The sequence below is a fragment of the Felis catus genome, chromosome X, assembly GCF_018350175.1.
Source record: "Felis catus isolate Fca126 chromosome X, F.catus_Fca126_mat1.0, whole genome shotgun sequence".
In the NCBI taxonomy this organism is placed as follows: Eukaryota; Metazoa; Chordata; class Mammalia; order Carnivora; family Felidae; genus Felis; species Felis catus.
Window position 1 is genome coordinate 8716867 of NC_058386.1, and position 26012 is coordinate 8742878.

The 26012-nt window shown below is 42.5% G+C and overlaps 1 protein-coding gene across 2 annotated transcripts in view; it reads left to right on the forward strand.

The window, feature by feature from the left end:
• Positions 1-239: 239 nt before the first annotated feature.
• The window catches only part of FRMPD4 (FERM and PDZ domain containing 4), an 852065-nt gene continuing 826292 nt past the window's right edge, over positions 240-26012 (forward strand). Inside the window, exons 1-3 of one of the 2 annotated variants that reach the window (XM_019823548.3) lie at positions 240-351; positions 6909-7109; positions 14835-14956. The gene's annotated coding sequence lies outside the window, so the exon portion shown is untranslated. Of the gene's footprint in view, positions 352-546; positions 949-6908; positions 7110-14834; positions 14957-26012 lie in introns of those variants that run through there. The other variant, XM_045051004.1, reaches the window with a different exon arrangement.

Genomic DNA, 26012 nt, shown 5'->3' on the forward strand with positions numbered 1-26012 from the left:
TGACACTTGCTCCAACAGCATGTTGGCCCTGAGAGAAGGGGAGGTTCATTTGTCCTCTCTTGCTCCGTGTTCACCCTTTGGCCATGGGGTCGGTGGCGTCCGTCCCAAGATCCCCCTTCTAGATACTGGTTGGGGGAGACAGGAGTTGGATTTGTGAAGGCTCGGGGTCCTTAGATCAGTGGTTCTCAAACTTGAGCATGCATCGGAATTACCCGGAAGGCTTATAAAAGAGATTAGAGGGGAGCGAGAGTTGCGGGGGCCGCCTGCTGAGCGAGCAGGCGCTCTACGGAGAGAGGAGGAACGCACGGAAGGAGAGAGAAGCCGGAAGATCTCACACCGAAAAGCAACAGTGTAGGAAGCTAGGAAAGAGGAGGTGCCGGCGCTCCCTGAGGCCGCTCACCCCAGTTCCCACGCGCCGGTTTCCCAGGAAGAGGGAGGGGGGCCAGGGGGCGAGCTGGCTGGGCTGATGAGGCGGGGCGGAGCACGCGCGTTTGGAAGCTGCCCGGAAAGCTAAAGCGCGGGTTGGCGGGGCGGTCTCGGGGGGCGGCTCCTTGGGACCGGAGCGCGAGCTTCTGAAGGAGGGGTAAACTCGCGAGCTCTGGTGGCGAAATGCCTTTTAGTAATAGTTAATCTTTTATGATTCTCGAGTTTTACTAGGGCCCGTCTCTCACTATTGGGCCAGGGGTCCTTTAAGGGGGGGAAAAAAAGAGAAGCCAATTGCGGAAGTCTCTTGCAGCTCCTCCCCTCCAGCCGGCGCGCGCAGCACGGGCGGGCACGTCCTTGCCGCGCCGGATACGTCATCACGGCCTGCGCCCGGGGCGGAGCGGAGCGGAGCCTCTGGGTCAAGGACGAGCCTGCGCAGAGCGTGGGAAAGGCATGCGTTGTGGCGTCTGACGTATCCGTGGAGACATCTTAAGTTTCCCTCAGTGGGCACGAAAAAAAGCAAGTGTAGGTCTGCTTCTCTCCCCGCCTGCATTCCCAGCCGGGCTCTGCAGCCGGCTCCTTGTTTCCGGCGAAGGGAATTTCCCGGCGCGATCCCTGAGGGTCCCTGAGGAGCAGCAGGCGCCCCCGCGCCGCCCCCTCGCCGCCCCCTCGCCCCCGCCTTCCGGGTTCCGGCCGGCCCCGCGGGCCCCCGAACCCTTTCTGTGGCGGTAGCCTTGGGGAGCCGTGGGCGCCTGGCGCTCCACACGGTCAGTTTAGGTCGGATTCACGCCACACTGAGAAAAAAAAAGAGGAAAAAAAAAAAAACCCCAACCCTCAGAAATATTGAAGTACGGCGCCCCGCTCTGGTATAAGTTTTAGGGGACCTGGACTCTAGCAGTAGCTGCGAATATATAATTACAACGCATTTTGTTACTTTAGCGCTACAGTAGTTAAAATGGGAGTAGTTGTTATTTTGAGGAACAAGTAATTCTTGACACAGTATTCATTATCTGGGCCTTAACTGAGTTAATTTTAGGGATACAACAATGGTTTTTAGAAGACCCTAGTAACTGGCGTGTAGATCAGCTCTACTGACGCTGAATGAGAAGGATCTATATTGGGTTATCAAAATCAATTATCTGTATGGTTGTCCACAGCTATTTGATTGTAAAAGGGAGGGCCATCCTTTTGAGAAGCCCTGTTGAGGTTAATGTTGTGTCCTTCGTGATGGAAGGATTCAAACTTTGAGAACAACCTTAGGACATCTGGATAATATATCAAAATTAAAGTGATTTTTAATGTGATTTGAATGATATCTCAGTGAATATAGATGGGAAGATTTAGTGTTCAAAGCCTTGTACAAAGTGACTAAGAAACTTGGCTGCTACAACTGAAGATTTTCTGCCCTGTTGGGCAGTAGGTTGATTTAATCTGCCTTCAGGTACCTCAAAACTCCAGACCTTGTGAAGTTATGAGCAGAAACTTAGATGAGGATTTCGTTAAAAAAAAAAAAAAAAAAAAAAAAAAAAAGAAGAGTTTGGTGTAATTGGTCTGGAGATGTCAGCTCTGGTAAACGCTACTGAATTGCAAACTAAGCGAATTTCTTACCCCTAACATCTTTTCTACCTGTTCTGTAGTTAGGTTCAATTAATATTAGATAACTTATGTGGAACCGCTTTAAGACAATAAAAGCACTACATACATTTTTATTTTTGGCTAGAATGAATTATTCCATTGCCATTCTTGTCAGTAAACTGAGCTGAGAGAATTAGGGCTTGGTGAGACACTATTTAGGTGAGTGTAACAGGTTTAAGGAAAAGATGTATGGAAAAGTTCTTTGGACTTCTTAAACTATTCTGTTTCCGGGGGCTCCTGGGTGGCTCAGTCCGTTAAGTGTCTGACTTCTGTTCAGGTCATGATCTCACGCCTAGGGCTTGCTCTCTCTCTCTCTCTCTCTCTCTCTCTCTCAAAAATAGACAAACATCAAAAATTTTTTTTAAAAAACTATTCTTCCAAATCTTTGGAATTGAATAGGTTTTATTTGGAGAGTGGAAGTAAAAAAAGGTTATTAGTCTATACAAATTGAATCTTGAAAAATATTTGCTTTGTATCTAAATATTTTACATTTGTTGAAAAGCCCTGATACTTTTTTCATTTCAGTTTTCTACATTTTTGTCAAGAAGGTAGCCTTCAAGAACTTAATACGTTCCTCAAGGGGGGAAAAAGGATTAGAGCCATAGGAGATAAACTCAAGAGTGTCTTAAAGTACTTTATTAGGGTTTCAAAAAAAGATTAGTAAGTGAATGTCAATGTACCTTACCCACCTAATTTTTAAAATCAGGATGCTTTTGGCTAATGGATTTGAAGCTAACATTTAAAGTTCTTCCCATAAGTTTAAATAATGGCAAATAACATAATTTCCAGTGCATTATAAAATGTTATTTTACCCTATTGCGTAAATGTATGCAACGGAATTATTTTCATACCTGTCAACCACTTAAAAAAAGCGAACTAGCTCTTTGATAGTCAAAGCTTTATATTGTATTGCTATTCTATCCTTTATAGCAGTGGTTCTGATTTAGGGACTAGTGCTTCCTGGGGGACATTTGGCAATATCTGAAGACATTTTTGGTGTCATAACTACGGGGTGGAGGCTACTGGCATCTAGTGGGAAGAGGCCAGGGGTATTGCAAAACATCCTGCAGTGCATAAGGCAACCCCCAACAACAAGGAATTAACCAGCCCAAAACGTTCTTAGTGCTGTGCTGAGAAGCCCTGACCTACAGAATTCTACTCTTATGTAGTGTGGTTTCAGGAATGAAAGTCTTACTGGTTATCATTCTTTCCTGCAGCAAAAATATGTGTATATTTAAATTTATTGCACATCTTGTGGTCGTAAAGTTCTAAATGTTAAGTCAATCCAGAGAAACATTTTTTTGTAATCATTACAAGTATCCTCTGCTTTTTGAAAGTGTGCGTTATGCCACTTTGCTTTTCAAAAGACCTACATTAGCACTTGTTTTTGCTAACCGAAAGAAATCCCAAGAGGATTTTTGCTTTTACTAACAAGGTGAAAAGAGAAAATAGCTTCAGCTCCCCGCCCCCAGCAGGGTTCACGCCGAGGGAGAGTGGCGCCACCAGGCGCCTTCCCCAGGAATAACACTCAGCATCTCAGCATCAAGCAGCCATAGCTTTTGAATAGCAACTCTGCTATATCTTCATCTATTTTGTGCATCTATTGGCGAGATATGTTCTAAGGTATCAGAAAAGCCTAAGAGAAGTGGTTGTTTTGGGTCTGGGCACACTCACAAATTTTTCAATGTAAATTAATGGTAATTGCTTCTTCACTTTATGCCCTTTTGGCTTATGAAAGGTTTCATAGGAATGCTCTACTTTCGGATAGTGAGGGAAACCTGTATAACTATTACTAGTATATAGCTAATTAAAAGTATAAATATCCCAATTTTGAATAACTATGAAAGTAATATTTGATTACAATGTATTTCTTAATGAGATGGGGCTTTTTATCATTTAGCTTAAGTTTCCATGGATAGATAGTATTCATTGCTAGAATCTGACAAGAGTTCAACATCAGTTCTTTCTCTTTTATTTTTATTTATTTAAAAAATATTTTAAATATTTATTTGTTTTTTGAGAGAAAGAGACAGAGTGCGAGCAGGGTGGGAGCAGAGAGAGAGGAAGACAGTATCTGAAGCAGGCTCCAGGCTCTGAGCTGTCAGCACAGACCCCAGTGTGGGGCTCAAACTCACCAACTGTGAAATCATGACCTGAGCCAAAGCCAGATGCTTAACCAACTGAGCCCCCCAGGCGCCCCTATTTTTATTTATTTTTTTAATATTTACTTATTTTGAGAGAGAGAGAAAGAGCAGGCATGCGAGGGCATGCGTGAGCAGGGGAGGGGCAGAAAGAGAGAGGGAGAGGGAGAGAGAGAATCCCAAGCGGGCTCCCTGCTCTCAACACAGAGCCCAACATGGGGTTCTATCTCATGAACCCTGAGATCATGACCTGAGCTGAAATCAAGAGTCAGATGCTTAACTGACTGAGCCACCAAGGTGCCCCTCTTTTATTTTTAGTTATGTAAAGGACAGAACATCTTGTTCATTCAAGTTGATAGGAGCAAAAAGAATTTTAATATAGTAATGTCATCCAATTCTTTTTATTCCTTCTGAGTTATATGTCAAAAACCATTTAGAGTGATCTATCAGGATAACTTAATGACATATCAGTAACATGCTCCAATTTAATCTGGTTTAGAAGTAAAGTACTAGAATCCCAACTTGAAAAATGATTCTACCTAGCCATCAATTTTCTCAATATTGACTGTTTAGCACCTGGCAGTTATGTCCTAGAACAATGCACCATAGGAAGATTCAGGATGGGTCAGAAATAATTCCTCTTGTAAAGGCCAAAAGGGCAATCTCTGTGTACCTAAGTACCCAAATGTCTGATTTAAGTGATTGTTTATCAGTAGCTGTTGGACCGGTGGATGGATGAACATTTGAACGAATGAATACTTTAGGATTAAATATTATGGTAATAATCCAGGCTAGAAATCATGAGTGATAGCAAGAAAGTTGGGGAGAACATTCTGGATATACTCTGAAGACAGACGTGACAGAATTTTCTCAAGGTTTGGATGTGAGAGAAGGGGAAGCATCAGCAATCGCTGCATGTTTTTTGTCCTAAACCCCGGGGAGTTACCATTTACTGAGCTGGGGAGAAGGAGGAGGGAAGAACAGGGCAGCTACAAGTGCAGTCCCCTGTGCGTTTTCTCGGTGCCACAGTTGTGTTTCCCAGCTTAACCGAGCTGTTGAAACCTGTGGGTTCTCTATCAAAATACATGTTGTATCGTTACTTCTGGTCTAATTAAAAGACTGATGCAATTGTTTTCCCACAAAATGATGGAGCCTTTCCCCTTGTTTCGAATTCGGGTACCTCAAATTCAAACACTTGACAGTATCGTTAACTGTGTTACTAAGTGATGTTAATTATTTGATTTATGTATATTAGATGTTCCTTAAGGACAAGTTTTGTAGTTTAAAGTTGTTAAGTGTTTTAATAGATTATTTTAAAGATTTTATGTTTTTGGGATGCCTGGTGGCTCAATCGGTTGGGCGTCCGACTTCAGCTCAGGTCATGATCTCACCGTCCGGGAGTTTGAGCCCCACCTCGGGCTCTGTGCTGACAGCTCAGGGCCTGGATGGAGCCTCCTTCCGATTCTGTGTCTCCCTCTCTCTCTGCCCCTCCCCCACTCACACTCTGTCTCTCAAAAATGAATAAATGTTAAAAAATTTAAACATTTTATGTTTTTAAGTAATCTCTACACCCAGCAAGGGGCTCGAACCCACAACCCTGAGATCAAGAGTCACATGCTCCACTGACTGAGCCAGTCAGGTGGCCCATAGAATTTTAAACATGAATTTTAAATTTATTTATTTATTTATTTATTTATTTATTTATTTATTTAGTGTGTGTGTGTGTGTGTGTGTGTGTGTGTGTGTGTGAGAGAGAGAGAGAGAGAGAGACAGAGAGAGAGAGAGAAGGAGAGGTGGAGAGATAGAGGGAGAGAGAGAATCCCAAGCAGGGTCCACACTGTCAGTACAGAGCCTGATGCGGGGCTCAAACTCACAAATTGTGAGATCATGACCTAAGCCAAGATCAAGTTGGCTTAACCCACATAGCCACCCAGGCGGTCCCTGTACTGTATTTTAAATCAGTCATCCTCTACAGAGGTATTGTTTAGGACAGATTTAATAGTCAGCAATTGGCTCTTTTGGATATAAAATAGATTTCTCAAACTCCTAAACAGGAGAGCCACGATTTTCCTTCACATAACGGAATCCCAGCTTTCTGACTAGGTCAGAGTAATACAAATTAGCTCAAATGCAAATGCAACTTGTAATTTATGATTTACGTTGGCGCAGATGAACATGCAATGTTGCATAGAGTTTTCCACCTTGACAGGCGAATCCAGAGAGACACGTTTTTCTCTTAGTAAATGTTGAATACTTGTTTGTTTTTTTCCCAGTTTGTTTCAGCAGAGAAAATAGTATATGCAAAGACAAAAAAATTAACACCATTTCAACGGGAGGGCACTTACATACCCAGTTGTTAAGACCTTTTGAAAAGTGAACTGGAAATGTGTTTACCTGTGTAATGTTTTCAATACCTATTTTATGGATTGGCATACATACTGAGAATGCTCCTTATTCAGTTCCACCCACGTACAAGATTCTGAGGATGTGGGTTCTTAGAGTTCGAAGGGGGAGACAGATGCATGCGTACCAACTTTATTACCATGTTGGTGGTAAATATGGAAATTGTAAGCAAATATTAAGGAGCATAAACAAGGAAGAAATTCCTGTAGCTACAGATGCCATCTTTGCATCGATCGTGCTCCTCTTGGGAGAGGGGTTTGTGCGCACTAAGATAATTTTCCCTGTTTCTGCTGTTTCCCTCCTAAGCCTTGCCTCCCGTGTCTCCTACCTCTCGGCATCTCCGGGCTTGCGCAGGGGTGGTCCTGCTGCCTCTGCAGGATGACGGCACCCGCAGCCCCTGCCGTCCTGTCTGAGAGAGCGTGTCAGAAAGCTCCGAGGTCCGCAGCTGCCCTTTCAGAGCAAAAGCATCCTCTGGGTAGCTGAAGCTTGGACTTCTTTCTAAGCAAGGTATGTTTTACCAGGATCCCTTCATGGAAGCCACATATATCCATAAAAGACCTGTCGTAGACGTCAGCCTAATGGCTGTGCCAATTATGAGGACCAGCCACAGCCGAGGGAGGCCTTTTATGGTTTGCACTCGGGTATCAAACAGAATGTATAGTTAGTGCTCGAAATTAAATGGTTGAGACGTGTCGATTTTTTGTTTTTGTTATTTCCTTACAAAAGGGCTTATAAACCCTGTAGGTAAATAATTAAGATTTCCCATTTGGGGGAATTAAAGATTCTGGTCACCAAAACAAACAAACAAGCAAAAACCCAAAATGCCTCTGGGGATGTTCCTGATTCTGTAGGTTGGAGGTGGGACATGAATCTTTGTAGCTCTTGCTCATTCCCAGGTGACCTTGCTGTTCAGAGTGTGGTCCATGGGCCGACAGCATCGGCATCAGCTGGTAGTTTGTTAACAGTGCAGACTCTCACAGATTCTCAGGCCCACGGCAGGCCTCTGTATCAGAATCTGCATTTTAACACGGTGCCAGCTGACGGGTGCACCGTGGCCCCCCGGCCACCAACTGTGAATAGCAAAGGTCGGATAGCCCTGAGAGGTTGTTTCTCCTGTTCCTGTCTTGTCGGAGGTGATGGCGGCCGTTAGAGCTGGCTCCCCCCTGAGCCTTGCTTGACTTGCTGGTTGGTCCCTGCCAGTCAGTGACCTGCTCTGTGCCGTCCCCTGCCCCAGTGTGACTTGCCTGCCTTGAAATATTCCTCTGTACATCCCTGAATGGAAATACTACTTGGCTCTGCTCCAGAACATTCGTTCTGAAAAAATGTAAAGAAGGCGAATGCCTAAACATCTGCTTACCTTCCTGCTTCCCTGCTTCCCACTCACTTCCCTCAGCTCCCACCTTGGCTAGCTCTCTTCCTCAGCGTCTTCTGGCAATCCTGTGGGAGGCCAGAGCATCACCTCTGCACAGCACTGTGACAGGAAGGCTCCACACAGAGATTTAATGGCCCAGAAGAATGAATGGCGGTCGCGTGCCCGTGCTGGGTATAGTGGGACGTTATTTGGCAAGAGTCGCTGACCACCCTGATGGGTCAGGGCTGCACCTGGTGGTCCCGGACCGAGAGGAATCTACAAACATTCAGAAAGAAAGCAAGGACTGCAGCAATGTAATACATGTTAATGTGCTAGCCCAGCACCACACTGGCTGAAATTGAGCCAATCTTTCTCAGATTTTGCCCCCATCAGCCACCACTCGTTTGTCTGCAAAAGATTATAGAGGCGCCTGGGTGGCACAGTCGGTGAAGCGGCTGACTTCAGCTCAGGTTATGATCTCACAGTGTGTGAGTTCGAGCCCTGCATCAGGCTCGGTGCTGACGACTCAGAGCCTCAAGCCTGCTTTGGATTCTCTGTCTCCCTCTCTGCCCCTCCCCTGCTCATGCTGCCTGTCTCTCTCTCAAAAATGAATAAACATTAAAAAAATTAAAAAGAAGATTATAGAAGTATTATTAAACAATGCAAAGGGTTTGGAAAATAGAATAGCAAATATTCACCCACCATCCCACTGCCCTATTATATAGTTATATTTATATATGTATGTTTTTCTACCTGTTGAAAACCATATGTGATTGGCAGAATAATGGACTCTCAAAGATGTTCATGTCCTAATTCCTTGAGACTGGTAATTTGTCAGGTGACATAAAAATTTGGAAATTAATGTTGCAGCAGGAAAAAGTCTGCTTATTGTTGACTTTAAATATGGAGATTATCCAGGATTATCTGGGTGGGTCCAGTGTAATCACAAGAGTCCTTTAAAGTGGAAGAAAGAGGCAGGAGACTCTGAGGGAAATGTGACTGGAGGGAAGTCAGAGCAATTTGACGGCAATACTCAACTGGCCTTTGCTGACTTTGAAGGAGGGCAGGGCCGCGGGCCAACGAATGTGTGTGCCCTCCAGAGGTTGTGAAAAGCCAATGGATTCTCTTGTGCAGCCTCCAGAAGAGAAGGTAGCCTGGCTGGATACCTTGACTTTAGCTCGGTAGGACCTGTGTCGTCTAAAGTCCAAAATAGTAAGCTAATAAATATGTGTCATTTCAAGCAGCAGAGTTGTGGTAATGTGTTACAGAAGCGACAGAAAACTAATACGTCATATTTCTCATAGTATATCATGCCTAAATATTTTTTATGTTGCTATAGCTTTTATAATTATTTGAATGGGCATGTCTTATTCTCTGGGGCTGAAGTACTGTCATTCCTTAACTCCACCTTCATTTGAACATCAGATGTGTGAAATGCTTTCTGTATTTTCCCCTTTTCATAGGTTTCATTATTTTCTAAGGCTATCGTATCAGAAATTACATTCGGACTTTGAATTTCTTCAAATTTTTTTGTAGTTAACTTAAAAAAAATCTCCTAAGTCCACATGAAATTTAACTTGATAGCTGACGCAAAATAAGAATATACTTTTTTCCTAATCTATTTTTTCCAACAGCATATGTGACATGATTTTTTTCTCTTCTGTTGTTTTTCATGCATTATTAAATCTTCAATTAAAAAATAAGCTCATTTTTGGGCTACTGATTCTCCTCTTGTATTAATTAACTTTTGTCTGTTCTTGAGCCACTGCTACACTACTCGAATTCTTGTTGCTTTATAATACATTTAAGTTCCTGTGAGGACTAGTCTTCTCTCTTATTATACTTAAAAAATAATTTTTTCTGTTAAAGATTTTATTTATTTATTTAAGTTCAGAAACGAGTCTATTTTTTTTGTTATGCATCAACTCCTCTACTTTTTATTTATTTAATTTTATTTTTTTAAATTTACATCCAAATTAGTTAGCATCTAATGCAACAATGATTTCAGAAGTAGATTTCTTAGTGCCCCTTCCCCATTTAGCCCATCCCCCCTCTCACACCCCCTCCAGTAACCCTCTGTTCTCCATATTTATGAGTCTCTTCTGTTTTGTCCCCCTCCCTGTTTTTATATTATTTTTGTTTCCCTTCCCTTATGTTCATCTGTTCTGTCTCTTAAAGTCCTCATGTGAGTGAAGTCATAGGATATTTGTCTTTCTCTGACTGACTAATTTCGCTAAGCATAATACCCTCTAGTTCCATCCACATAGCTGCAAATGGCAAGATTTCATTCTTTTTGATTGCTGAGTAATACTCCATTGTGTGTGTGTGTGTGTGTGTGTGTGTGTGTGTGTGTGTGTACCACATCTTTTTTATCCATTCATTCATTAATGGCCATTTGGGCTCTTCCCATACTTTGGCTATTGTCGATAGTGCTGTTATAAACATGGGGGTGCATGTGTCCCTTCGAAACAGCACACCTGTATCCCTTAGATAAATGCCTTGTAGTGCAATTGCTGGGTCGTAGGGTGATTCTATTTTTAGTTTTTTGAGGAACCTCCATACTGTTTTCCAGAGTGGCTACACCAGCTTGCATTCCGATTTATTTATTTTGAATGTTTATTTATTTTTGAGAGAGACAGAATGTGAGGAAGGGGAGGGGCAGAGAGAGAGGGAGACACAGAATCTGAAGCAGGATCCAGGCTCTGAGCTGTCAGCACAGAGCCCGACATGGGCCTCGAACTCCCAAACTGTGAGATCATGACCTGAGCCGAAATCAAGAGTCAGGTGCTTAACCCACTGAGCCACCAGGTGCCCCTAAAGATTTTATTTTTAAGTAATCTCTACACCCCGCATGGGGCTCAAACTCACAACCCTGAGATCAAGAGTTGCATGCTCTACTGACTCAGCCAGCCAGGTGCACCTACACTATTTTTTAAAATAGTACATACTTTAAACATTTAAACTTTTTTTTAAAAAAAAATTTGTTTTTCCTTTGAGGTATAGTTGACATATAACTTTATATTAGTTCTTGGACTTATTATACTTTCACTTATTTTTTAAATTAATATTTTCAGATGAGTCTTAATTTATTGTTTCTAGCTCCTGGGGAAATCCCATTGAGAGTTTTTGGTGTCTGTTGCCTTGGAAAAGCCCTTCAAAACCCATAGGCATGCGGTCAAAGCCCTCAATCTTGTGGTCCCACTTTTCCTATTTCCATTTTTCACCAACTTAAGTTATAACATTAGGCTGTTTTTTTTCATAGCTTGATTGTTTTTGATCTTAAGTCTTTGTGTGTCCTTTTCCCAGTCCAGGTTGCACTTTTCACAGTGACGTGATGTGTGATTTGTCTTACACGCTTTTCCTCAGCAGCTTGGTATGCGAGAGCGTGAGCTTTGGAATCGGACAGCCCTGGGCTTGAATCTCAGCTCTGCTTCTCACTAGCTGGATGGCCTGGAGTGAGTCACTCGTCTCCTTGAGCATCACTTTCCTCTTTGGAACAAAGTCAACAGTTTTCTTTGCATGGTTGTCAGTTGGATTATAGCTGATGTATACAAAGAATCTAGGAAGATCCCTGCCACTTAGTAGGCCATCAATTGAATATCACTGTTCATCTTAGGACTTTTTTGGTCTACCCTCATTAAACCATAAATTCTTTTTTTTTTAATATATGAAATTTATTGTCAAATTGGTTTCCATACAACACCCAGTGCTCATCCCAAAAGGTGCCCTCCTCAATACCCATCACCCACCCTCCTCTCCCTCCCACCCCCAAACCATAAATTCTTTAAACATAATGACGGTTCATTCTTTTTAAATGTATACCCTATGGAGCCTAGGATATAATAGGTGCTTACTAAACATTTACTATTTCGACCTCATCCTCCCACTCATTTTCCCAGGTTCCTGTTGCAGCCCCATCTCCTTTGTGACTCATCCTCACCACCTTTACCACACTTAACCTGGGTGAGTGAGTACAGTTGATGTAAAATGGAGGATACGGGAGAAAAATAGTGGTTCGTGGAGATGATCCATTGGGTCCCTTTTAGCTCTAACTTCTTATGTGATTTTGGAATTTTCTGGGGAAGGAGTTATTACTGAGCTCTTGTTAATGTGCCCAAATGTTCCACATATGCTAGGGCTTGTTGTGCCATTTAAAACTCAACCCAGAATGAGAAAATATTTGCAAAAGACATATCTGATAAAGGACTGCTATCCAAAATATACAAAGAACTCTTAAAACTCAACAATAAGAAGACAACCCAATTAAAAAATGGGCCAAGGACCTTAACAGACACATCACTGAAGACAGTGTGCAGATGGTGAACTAAACATATAAAAAGATGCTCTACATCGTATGTCATCAGGGAAATACAAATGAAAAGAACAACAGGCCTCTTTGGCCAAAATCTGGAACAGTGGCAACACCAAATGCTGGCAAGGATGTGGAGCAACAGGAGCTTTCTCATTCATTACTGGTAGGGATGTGAAGGGCTGTAGCTACTTTGGAAGACAGTTTGGCAGTTTCTTATAAAATCAAGTATACTCTTACCATATGATCCAGCACTTGCATTTGTTGGTATTTATGCAAAGGAGTTGAAAGCTTATGTCCACACAAAAACCTGCAACCACATATAGACAGCAGCTTTATTTGTAATTGCCCAAACTTGGAAGCAACCAAAACGTCTTTCAGTAGGCAAATGGATAAACAAACAGCAGTCCATGCAGACAATAGAATATTATTCAGCACTAGAAAGAAATGAGCTATCAAGCCATGAGAAGCTATGGAGGAATCTTCAATGCACGTTACTAAGTGAAAGAAGCTGATCTGTAAAGGGTCCATACTGTAGGATTCCAACTATATGACACTCTGGAAAAGGCAAAACGATAGAGACAGTAAAAAAAAAAAGTCAGTGTTTGCCAGGGAGTGGGGCAGAGGGGGTGGGGAACGAATAGGCAGAGCACAGAGAACTTTTAGGATAGTGGAACTACTCTGTATGATACTATAGTAATAGATACGTGTCATTATACATTTGTCAAAACCTATAGAATGTCCGACACCAAGGGTGAACTGTGTGGTAAACTATGGACTTTGGGTGACGACGATGTGTCAGTGTAAGTTCATCATCTGTAACAAATGTACCACTCTGGTGGGGATGTTAAAAATGAGGGACGCTGTGCGTGTGTGGGGCAGAGGATATAAGGGAATTCTTTATACCGTCCTCTCAATTTTGCTGTGAACCTACAACTACTCTAAAAAAAATCTTCAAAGAAGATCCCCAAAACTCAACCCAACACTTACCATATTATATGCATTTTTAGAATAAGGAAAGGAAAAGACAGAGGTTAAGTGGCAGAAGCAGGACTTTCACCTCGATTTCTCTACTTCCAAAGCCTGCGGTCTTTCTACCCTATCAATCAAAATGGTGCAACACTGACAGTGCCTTGTCCACAACCTCTTGGTTCTCACTCTTCCCATACGTGGCATACATGCCTACAGATTCCTATTGAGAGCCCCTTTGCTTCTCCACCTTCTCAGACTGCAGAGGTGTTCTTGGCCCATGTGCCAGGTAGTCTAGAAAGACCAGGAGTCAATATCTGGGGGATCAGCCCTTGAAAATGGTGGGTGGGTATCAGTGGATAACTGTTCCAACCTCCTCACCCAGTAAGAAAGACAGTGGGCAGTTTTTAAGAATTAGTTCATCATGGGAGTTTGAGAAACGCTATTCTATGGCAAGGAGTTGATAAACTATAGCCGTTGGGGTGGCTGCCTGGTTTTGTAACTAATGTTTTATTGGAACACCGCCATACCCATTCATTTATGTATTATCCATGCTTTTGGTCTACAGTGGCAGAATTGAGCCTTTGTGACAGACAACGTGTGGCTCCCAAAGCCTGAAATATTCACTCTCTGCCCTTACAGGGAAAGTTGAGCCAAGCCCTGTTGTACTCTGTCTCCCCTGGTTCCCCAGCTGGCTTGAGCTCCACAGTGCTAGCTTGCTTGCTAACATACCTTCTATCAACTCTTTTCCCTTCCCTGTCTCATTCTTTCACTCCCTGCCAGTGTTTCCAAAATGTCCTAAAGAAATGACTTATACTCACATTCTTGACCCAAAGTGAAGTTTTGGGGGAGCCCACCCAATGCACACATCACATGCTTGTTTGTGCTGATCCCAGGACAGACTTACGAGCAGAGCAGGGACCACTTTCTAGCCATGTCAACTTAGGAACAACAATTCCCCTATCACATTCCTCCCACCCCCACCGTCCTGTCTCTTCTGTAGCACCATTTGAAAATTCAACCTTGTGGGTATGACTTTTTCTGGTTCATACATTCTTTCTTATTGAATACCACCGCTGCACCAGGGATGGTGGAGGAGAGGGTAAGGAGCAGCAGGAGGAAAGAAAACCCCATATTGTCCTAGATAGGATGCTCCCTTTTTACAACAGAAGCCTGCTTGGAGCCGATCCCAAGGTGCCCATGCACCTGAGTCATGGCCAGTTGTTCTCAGCCTCCTAGGACATGGCCAAGTCACTGCTCACCCCCACTGTTATAGCTGCTGCTTTCATTTGTCTCTGTCTACCCCTCCTAATTACTTAGGTCACTTCAGACTTTAATTCTGTCTTCTAAAGTGTAACACAGCCATAATTAGGCCATATGTTAATTAGCAAAATGACGTCTTGTCACTCGTGAGAGATGTGGATCATCCCAGAAAGTACCATAGAAAGGGCAGTTCAGCAGGAAGAGAAAGTCTAAGGAGGCTGAAGTGACTATCTAGCTGAAACCACCTTAGAGAGCAGGGGAAAATGGCAGGATGCAAGAGGGCAAAAGGATGGGGTCGCACAAAGAAAAAGAGCTAGAATTGACCTCTTTTCCACTCCAGGAATGAGATGTAAGCCGGGAGACAAGCCTGAGGCCGAAAAGCCACCCGGGATGGCAGAATCTTCTGAAGGACTGGAGGCGGCCAGGGCTGAGGTCAAGGCCCCGATGGAGGCTACAGGCAAGGTGAGTGTCAGGCATGCTCCCGTCTGTTACTCCTGGAAGCGTGTGGGGATGCCAATCAAACATCAAGGCCATTCTTTGTTTATGTGGCCACTCTGAGTGTCTTCCAGGAAATCTGGAAGAGTGGTGTTCTGGTAGCTTGGAGGCCGTTTCTACATGCAACTTACTTACTTAATGTTCCCCATTTTCTGTTAACTTATTTTGTGACATTCTTGGGAAGACAGAGTTGGAGAGAGGATTGGGCAGGTCATGATAATTTCCTTTTTCAGATAGTGTCACCTTTATCACTCAGGAGACAGTTTTCCAGGAAACTAATTACTCAGGGAATTCACGACTGGGTACAATGACATTTGAATTATTAAGATATTAACCTTCCTCCAGTTTGCTCTCAAAACATGATGTGATGAGAACTTGTTCTGTCATCACCCAACTAATGGATGAAAGGGACCAGGACAGCCGTTTCAAGTTGTGTATTTGCCTGGATTTTAGGAAAAGGCATTGACATAGGAACTCAAAGCATATCAAAGGGAGAATTTTGAGGGGTAAAGTTTGTGTTAATATTGCTTCTTCTTCTTATTGGATTTATACAGTGGTTCCTACTATGCTCCAAACCTTTACAGGCATTACTTCTCATACTCCTGACAATCCTTAAAGGAAAGTATTATTATTCTCATTCAACGTGAGGCTCACACATGTTGGATCATATTCAAACATCACATTGCCAGCTGAGGTGAACTTGAAATCTATGTTATTTGTCTCTAAACTCTAAAATTTGAGCCCGTATCAGTATGCCGGGGTCAGCAAACTTTTTCAGTAAAGGGCCAGATAGTATTTTCAGTTTGCCGGCCACATGGTATGTGTTGCAACTACTCGTTTCTGCTGGTGGAGCACGTAGGTAGCCATAGACGATACGGCAACGAATGAATATGCCATGCTCTGATAAAACTTTATTTACGCCCACTAAGATTTGTTTTTAACATAATTTTCACATATCATGAGTTATCATTGTCCTTTGGAATTTCCCCCCCCAACTATTTAAAAAATGGTAAAGTCATTCTGTTCACGGGCCATACATACTAAAGGCCCAAAGCAGGAGACAGCCCAGGTTTGGCCCATAGGCTGTAGTTGGCCGGGCCCTGCCCTCCACAAAAGTGTGTATCTAGCAATGACTTCTAAAAACAAGTAGAAGCCACTGAGCTGTGTCTTTTACCTGAGGAAGTCAAGTCATCTACAGGAAAGGTTATTAAATCCTTTAGGACACAGAAGCCGTAGGAAACGATACTCCTCATTCTGACTGTGCCATCAAGTTTAATGTAGACATGTAGGTACATCTCAAGAACTTCTGGGTCTCGCTCGCCTCATCTCCTGAATGAGACATACCCCTAACAGCTCCACTGTTCTTTGATTCTACACATAGTATGCCTGCACCAAACGATTTCCATAAAGTCGGGATTGAAATCTAAGACAATTCCTTGGACGATGCCATCGTCCACGTGGGGAAGACGGGGGGAGAAGCACGTTCGTGTATGCCAGCAGTAGTTTGGTTGTGGACAAGTTAAGTTTGAGGCCGTAATAGACATAACCGGAGACAGTTGCATGTAAGAACCTGGGATTGGCAGGGCGAGGCAGGACTACAGATTGTATTTAGAAGTGGTTGGCATGTGCACTGATCTGGGTATATCATAGCATTGAGTAAGAGCTTTTAGGGCAAAATTTCATAACCTTGGCACTATAAACACCTGGGATGGGGATAATTCTTTGTCGTGGGGGCTGTCCCATCCTACAGTCTACAGCGTAGGGTGTTTAGCAGCATCCCTGGCCTCTACCCACCCCACCCCCAGCTGTGACTACCTAAAATGGCTCCAGACACTGCCACATGTCCCGTGGGGTGAAAATCACCCTTGGTTAAGAGAGAATCACTGTCTTAAGGAAAAGGCTGAGGGTGGTCCCAAAGGTCCACAGCTTTGGAGGTCAGAAAGAAGAGGACAAGACGGGAAAAGGGATTGAGAGGAATGGCCGGTGAAGTAGGAGAAAAACCCAGCTGTGAGTCCCCAGCTGTTTAGGCTGGACTTGGTGTAATAGTTGATGAAAGGCAGAGGTGGAGGTAATGGCCCATAGCTCAGGGCTGAGCCCCCCGCTGAGCTCCACCATGTTTCCTTCCTGGGACCCCCAGTGGTAGTAGAAGGGACAAGGGCACATGGAGCATTAAGGTCATACATTTTCTAACTGCACGGAGCCTGAAGACAGTGCGGTGGACAGAGTGTTTTCTGGTAGGGGAACTAAACTAAATAGCAGGTTAAAAGTAACATTTACAAACCAAAGATAGAGACCTTTCTGTGTTTCTTCTTCTTTCTGATTTTATTTTTAGAAATAATCCTCAGAGGATAAAAATGTTATTGTCTGGGTGCAGGAGAAAAGCAAGAACAGAAATAGAGTTGCTATGGTTTTGAGGGAAAGCAAAAGGGACTTAAGACCTGGGGCTTTTGCTGTCCTGAGGTGCAGGATGGATCCTCTTTGTTTTGTGATCTCTTCACTCACTTCGTGTCTAACGGTAGTAAAAAAAAAAAAAAAAAGTGAAGACGTGTGAACTTGTGTGAACTTTCTTTTTATACATTTGAAAATTGAAGAGCTATGACTTAATGAAGGCCCAATATAAAGATTGTAAAAATCAGTCCCTCATACTGAAATTGATGTCATCAGACAAGAGTTCCCGTTAGGCACATGCCTGATGGTAAAGGACCAAAGCAAGGGGAGATGTATGCTTTCTCCTTTTTTTTATATGTGTTCTCATTCCAGAAAGGAGATCATAAGTTTACATCATGATGTTATTATGTAAAATTGCCTAACAGTGTCTAGTGCCTAGTTGGGCTTTCATAAATGTTTTAAAATAATAACATGTATCCTGGTTGTGGTGGTGGTTACACATGTCTAAACATGTAATAAAATTACATAGAACTAGACACTGAATCCCCACCCCGAAAACAGGATAGCAAAAGAGTGAAATGCAATTAAGGTTATTAGTTAACAGTATTCTATCAATGTCAATTTCTGGTTTTGACAGTGTACTATAATTATGGAAGATGTTCTCATTTGGGGAAGCTGGCTGGCTGCAGGTACACAGAACTCTATATTGTTTTTGCAACTTCTTGTCTTAAACTATGTCAAATAAAAAAGTATTAAAACCCCAAAGAATGAGATTTTAAAATAGATTGAAAAGCGCCCGTTTGTGACTATTGCGCATCTCTGGATCCTTTTGTTTTGTCGTAGATTCATTTTTATTTTATTTTTTATTTCAATGGAGACTCCTATCACGAGTAAACCGAATTAGGAGGTTTTATTTATAAATGACCAAGCAGAATCAAATCACTGTATGTTTAGGCTAATGCAATAGGTTATAACCCAGATCGTGAACCTGAATTGATCTTAATAAATATGCAGTCATGCAGCCCAATGACAGGTGAAAGTCTGAAATTAAACAGGATTACCATTTAGCCTTTAGTCTTGGAATATTTTATTTTTGGATGGTCCAAGACTCATCTAAGTTTGCCAAAGATTGAAATTTTCACACAACACATCCTTAAATTCCCCGAGAAGTAGAAAGTAGAGGTGGCTTACGTACTTTTTTAGGTGAGAATTTCTACTTCAGCAGACTTTGGGGAAGGCAAGCCTCCTCTATCTTGCTGATATGCCTGAGATGTGATCTATTTATATTACAAACCATATGCAGAGCCTGGCAAGCCTTTCTGTAAATGAGCTCATCGGTTCTACCCTAAAATAGGAGGCTGAAAGGAGGGTGCCAAAGACATTAGGGACCTTTCACAACCATTACACCTCTTGGTGGTGATTGAGCAGGAAGGATAAACAAAATCTATGGGTTCTGATAGGAAGGATAAATAATAAATACCTGTCAAGGGGAACAACATGCTTTCCTTGCTCTTTGCCATCAAAGTCAAGTTCTTAAAGACTCGAGTACTTTTAATGGATTTTCCTTTTTTGTGTATCGTACAAATTGCAAGTAAAGATAATTTCAAATTTGTCATACTGATGGGCCTCCTTCAAAGTGTGATGAGTTTTATCTAGAGCTTCATTCAGAGCAACCAGTATTTATAGAACATTCTATCCAGTGTTAAGTAATTAGATTTATCTGTAAGGAAATAGAGAAGAGCAGTTGCTGACCTTAAAAGGCTCCCAGACAAGTAGGAAAGAGATGAGAAAACAAAGAAGTGCGTTACAAAATGGCAAGCACGGCGAGAGAGGCACATGCAAGGTTCAGAGAAAGGAGTAAGAGGGGGGTCATTAACCGTGTAGGACAGCATGGCTCAAACTGGGCCTTCAAAAGCACGCATTCTTGGAGTGTGTCGTTTGCCACAAGAATGTAGAAAGGTTGTGTCTTCGTTAGGGGAAAATTATTCGTATGCATATGCACACGTAAATATGTAATTTTTCTAGTTCTCTGGATGCGTGTGTAGGAAAAAAATTCTTTTATTGCAGTAAGAACATTTAACATGAGATCCACCCTCTTAACAAATTTTGAAGTGCACGTTGCAGTAGTGTTGACTGTAGGCACAGTGTCGTACCGCAGGTCTCTAGAGCTCACTCATCTTGCAGAATCGAATCTTTATACCCGTTGAGTAGGATTTTGCCATTTCCCCCTCCCCCAGCCCCTGGCAACCACTCTTCTACTCTCTGCTTTTATGAGTTTAACTACTCTAAGTTCCTCATATAAGCGGAATCATAAAGTATTTGCCCTTCTGTGACTGGCTCATTTCACTTAGCAGAATGTCCTCCAGGTTCATTTATGTTGTAACAAATGGCAGAATTTCCTTCTTTTTAAAGGCTGAATAACATTCCATTGTATGGATCGACCACACTTTCTCTACCCATCCATCCATCCCTGGACATTTAGGTTGTTTCCATAGCTTTGGTATTGTGATTTGGATGAACCTGTATGTTATTGAATAGCCATGTCCACATGAACTATTCAGACAAGAGTTTTGCTTTAGTTTGGATAGAGGGAAGTGGATAAGAAAACTGACTTATTCCACAGCACAGGGTAGCTGGAAACATGGAATTCAAAGAACCTGAACTAGGGGGTATCTGGGTGGCTCGGTTGGTTAAGCGTCTGACTCTTGATTTCAGCTCAGGTCATGATCTTACGATTCTTGAGATCAAGCCCCACCGGAGCTCGGGATTCTCTCTTTCTCTCTCTCTCTCTGCCCCTCCTCTGCTTGCACGTGCACCTGTGTGCTCTCTCTCTCTAGATACATAAAACTTAACAACAACAACGACGACAACAACAACAACAACAACAACAACAAAGAACCTGAACTAGAACATCAGTGGCAAATTGTGAGTTCCAGGGGATGTTCTGCAGAGATACCATCTTTATTTGTTTCAACTAGCAACCCTTCCTTAACAGGAAGTGTGGTAGTACCTATTCAGTGAAGAGTTAGTGTACTCCTGACCTCAACCACAACTGGTTAAGAAGTCCATTCAGTTTCTGAATAATGCCCCAGTGCTTACCCTTCCTTTAACTGAACAGGAAAGCTGTGCCTGTGACAGACCCTTTCCCTCTCCGTATTCTTGTAATAAGCAAGGCAGCATCAATTTTAATACTTTAATGAAAAGGCCAGAGGAGCTATAGGTACATTGACAGTATATGAATCAGAAATTGCATTCAGCCGCTAGTAATAAAATCCCATAAAAAGGTGGCTTAAAGTATGGCTTTATTAGTCCGGAGTGGGTTGTCTAAGACTGTTATGGTAGTTACATGATATAACTAGGGACCCATACTCCTTTTGGCTCTGTGCTTTGACATCCTTGTCCTCTTGTTCTCAAAAGGGCTGTCAGAATTCTAGCCGTCGTATGTTCATTTGGGGCATAAAGAAGGGGGAGAGCAAAGAGAAAAGAAGGTATATGCAAACCCCTAAAATTGCCTTCCTAGAAGTCTCCTTCAGTGACTTTTACTTACATCGCATTGACCAGGACTATCTCAAATACTCCCAGTTGTAAAGGAAACAGGAAATGTCATTTTTAGCTCGTCACATTATCCCTTCAAATAATCTCAGCGTTCAAGTAATACAGAAAAGAGAAAATAGATATTTGGTAGACAGCCAGTAGCCTCTGAACATTGAGATCTCATTGTCATTGGGCTTTTGATCCGACTTGAGCAGCTACCTACTTCCAAACTTCTTGATTTATGAAAGGCAAAACCCCTATTCATTAAAGGTACTGTTATTTAGATGTTTGTTATTTGCAGCTAAACATATTCCTAACTGAAACAAATGTAAACACTGCTTTCAATAATACTTAAAATTGACTCATTTAGGGGTGCCCGGTTGGCTCAGTCGGCTAAGCAGGCAACTCTTGATGTCAGGGTCTTGAGTTTGAGCCCCACATTGGGTGTAAAGATTACTCTCAAAAAATTTTTTTAAGGGGAGTGGCTCAGTTGGTTAAGCCATGATCTCACAGTTCATGAGTTCGAGCCCCACATTGGGCTCTCTGCTCTTAGCACAGAGCCTGCTTCAGATCCTCTGTCTCCCTTTCTCTCTGCCCCTTCTCTGCTCGTTCTCTCTCTCTCTGTCTCTCTCCCTCCCTCTCTCTCTCAAAAATAAACATTAAAAAATTTTTTTTACTGAAAATTGACTACTTTACCAGGAATCACAAATTCAAATATATTCAGAGCTAGATAGGCAATGTGAGTGAGTGATGTTGGTTAGGAAAGAGCTCATGACAACCTGGAGAGCAAGTAGCCAATTTAAAGTGGGCTACTGCTGGACTAAGAGGGTTGTTTTCATACAGGATGTCTGACCCCTGTTACCAGAAAAAGACATTTCAAGAGAAGGAGAAAGCTGGATCTTTTTTTTTTCTTTAGTAGATTTTATTTCTAAGTAATCTCTGCACCCAACGTGGGGCTTGAACTCACAATCCTGAGATCAGAAGTCACACGCTCCACCGACTGAGCCAGCCAGGCACTCCAGAAAGCTGGATCTTGATGTGTATCACAGGGTCAGAGAATCCCTTTCACACCACATTGTAGATATGAAGAAATTAAGCTTATTTATATAGTCCATAATTTTGGCCTCTCCCCACTTCCTTCCTCTCGTTAGGGAAAAACCATAAGAAGATACCAGCAACACCTGAGCGTCAATCTTGTGTAAGTGTTACTGCACTCTGAAATTTTAGGAAATGTTGTTTTCTTCTTTTCTAAAGTATTAAGGTATAATTCAAATGCCATAAAATTCACCTTTGAAAGTTTATAATTCAGTGGTTTTTAGTATATTCCTAAAGTTGTACAACAATTGCCACTATCTAATTCTAGAACATTTCGTCACCTCAAAAAAAAAAAAAACAAAAAACAAAAACAAAAACCCATACCCATTAGTAGTCACTCTCCTCACCCCAGCCCCTGGCCACCACTAATCTACTTTCTGCGTCTATGGATTTGTGTGCCCTAGACATCTCCTATAAATGGAATCATGCGGTATGTGGCTCTTTGTGATTGGCTTCTTTCATTTAGTACAGTGTTTTTTTAGCAATTATCCGTGTGTAACATGTATCAATACTTCATTCTTTTTTATGTCAGAATAGTATTGCATTGTATGTGGCCAGACCACATCCTGTTTACCTGTGAGTTGATGGACATTTGAGTTGTTTCCACTTTTTGGCTATTATGAATAATGCTGTTATGAATGTCACATATAAGTCTTTATGTAGACATATCTTTTTGCTTCTCTTAGGTATATACCTAGGAGTGAAATTGCTGGGTGAAGTAGGAACTTTGTGTTTAACTTTTTGAGGAGCCGCCCAACTGTTTTTCAAAGCAGTTGTACCAATTAACATTCCCTTCAGCAGTGAATGAGGGTTCCAGTTTCTCCCCCTCTTTGCCAACTCTTGTCATTGTCTTTTTGATTATAGCCATCCTAGTGAGTATGAAGTGGTATCTTATTGTGGTTTTGATTTTTTTCCTTCATGGCTTATGTTGAACATCTTCTTATGTGCTTATTGGCCACTTGTATATCTACTTTGGAGAAATGTCTATTTAAATCCTTTACCTACTTTTAAAAATGGGTTAGGTCTTTTTATTATTGAGTTGTAAGGTTTTTATATAGTTTGAAACATATGTTATTATCATATTTTATGGATGATTTCAACCATTTTAACAAATGGTTGAAAATTGGCAACTAATGTGGTTCTGGTTCAAACTAATATAAAAATACTCAGTCTCCTACTTCTTTTCTCCCTAGAATAGCACTGAGGTTGGTGGGGCAGGGTGTAACTTTTGTAACCTCCTGGCAGGAGGGAAGAGGTAGGCTCTTTGGATCTTCTTCTGGGCTCACTTCTTTGATGGGAGAATTGGTGATGTGGCCACTCTTGGCTCGTGAGGGTCTTGTGTGGCTCTGGCTGCTTTGGCCTTAGATCTCCCTCTGTTGTCACTGCAGATTCATCTGTGGTCTGACCCTGACTTTCATTTGGCCCTTAGTCCATTTGGGCTGCTCTAATAAAATACCAAAGACTGGGTATCTTATAACAACAAAAGTTTATTTCTCACAGTTCTGGGAACTGGAAGTCCAAGATACAGGTGCCAGTATGGTCACATGAGGGTCCTCTTCTGGGTCACAGACTTCTCATTGTATCCTCACATGGTAGCAGAGGCTAGGGAGCCCTGTGAGATCTCTTTATAAGGGCACTAATCTCATTCATAAAGGTTCCAGCCTCATGGTCTAATCACCCCAAGGACCCTCCTAATACCATCACCTTTGGGGGTTGAGGTTTTAACATATGATTTGGGGGGCAGGTCACAAACATTGAGACCGTAGCAGTCTTGACTTAAGTGGTCTTCTATAGAATCTCCAGTGGCTACCACCTTACCCCCACTACGGCCATTCTCTTTAGCAAACTCTACATCTAGATACTCCGCTGTTTTCCATGTTGGAACCCAGGGCAACTTGAGCAAGCTGAATTTCAGGGTCTTCTCTTGCATGACTTGGTTATCAGGCAAGGTGATATGATTGCACTACAGAGTGGGGTGAGGAAGCCTCCTCTCAGACTTGTAGATTCTCTCTATTCTCCCACATTTGTCCATGATGTCTCTCCTTTGCCAGGCACAAGATAAAGAAGTCAGGAGACCCAACTCTGCACTTGGCTCTCCTGCTTTTTTCTCTCTTTCTTTCTCACAGTTCCTCAGATCACAAGGCAGGAGGGTATAATAGTTAGGGTTCTTCAGGAAAACAGAAACAGTAGGGTGTATGTGTATGTGTGCATGTGTGCATATGTGTGTGTGTGTGTGTGTGTGTGTGTGTGTGTGTGTGTGTAAAGATATTTACTCTAAGGAGTTGTCTAATGTAATTATGGAGGCTGACAAATCCCAAGATCTATAGGGTGACTTGGCAGGCTAGAGACCCAGGAGAGACAATGATGTGGTTCAAGTCTGAATCCAAAGGACTAAGAATCAGGAGAATCAACAGTGTAGTTCCAGTCTGAAGGCTAGCAGGCTCAAGACCCAGGAAGAGCCAGTGTTTCAGTTAGAGTCCACAGCCGTGAAAAAGCCAATGTCCCGGTTTGAAAGCTATCAGGCCGGAAGAGTTCTCTCTTACTTGGGGAAGGGTCAGCATTTTTGTTGTCTTTAAGCCTTGCATTGATTGGACAAGGTCTAACCACATTAAGGAGGGCCATCTGCTCTACTTAGTCTACCAGTTTAAGTGTTAACCTTGCTCCAAAACACCCTCCCAGAAATTCTGAGAATAGCGTTGGACCAAATAGCTGAACACCATGTGGCCCGGTCAAGTTGATGTATAAAATTAACCATCACAGAGGGCTGCCCCTTTACTTCCATTAGAACCAGGATGGCCCACAAAATGTATCACGTGACCTGGAACACATTTGAGAGTTGAAAGGAGGCACTGCGTGGGTGGGATGAATGGACAAGTGTAACCTGGGACTGTGTAAGCCAAACAGGGCTGTATAGTGACCCTCCTTGTAACGTCCTCTGACTGCCGTAGCGCGTGTCCAGCTGGCTGAGATGGATTGCCTACTGTCAGGCTACTGTAGAAGTCTGTGAGGCTCGGTCCTCAAAGCTTGATCCTTAGCAGACTAAAGAGGGACATAAAGTAATTTAGAAAATCGTCTCTCAAGCAAAGAGCTCGTTTTGGAGGATTAGTGTCCTGCTTTATAAGCCTGATTTTGAAGACCAGGAGATTAATATTTCCTTGGGTTTTCTCTTCAGATTTTTTCTTTAATGAATTCTAGTCTGTCTCCAGGCAGCTAGATGACTGAACAGGCCAAGGTGATGGTCATGAAATTCAGAAGGCAAAACAATGAAGCACAAAAGAAATAAGAAAATAGTACTTCAGTTACAGGTGAGATTCCTCAGCTTAAAATACTAGGAATCTAATTTATAAATTTCCATTTAAATTAAACGAAAAAAACGTCTATGTCGTTGTTCACTCAGGGGCCAACAGTTTGCGACGCTTGCTGGGCAAATCACAGATGAGTTTTGTTATGGAATCAGGCTGGTGGGGACAGTGAAGGATCAGCAGAGGGGAAAGGAGAGGGCGTTACTGCTTCTTTTACAGAATGAAGAGACAAGTGATGGGGCCTTTGGTGGACAGAACATGGAACAGAGAAACAGAAGTGTACTTACTAGCAGCACTGACCAGTGGAGGTCTCGATCTGGAGGTATAACGGCAATATATGCCCAGAGCTAAGTGGGCCCTGATTATAAGTGAAAACATCCTTCTCCCAAATGAGAGAGTTGAAAACAACTCTTTTTTTTTTCAACTTGAATATACAATATTTAAAAAAATTTTTTTATGTTTATTTACTTTTTTGAGAGAGAGAGAGAGGGAGCGAGCAAGCAGGGGAGGGGCAGAGAGAAAGGGAGACCCAGGATCCAAAGCAGGCTCCAGGCTCTGAGCTGTCAACACAGAGCCCGATGTAGGGCTTGAACTCACAAACCGTGGTGAGATCATGACCTGAGCCAAAATCAGATGCTCAACTAACTGAGTTGCGCAGGCGCCCCTTAACTTGAATATACAATAATCAGGGAAGGAGTTTAAAT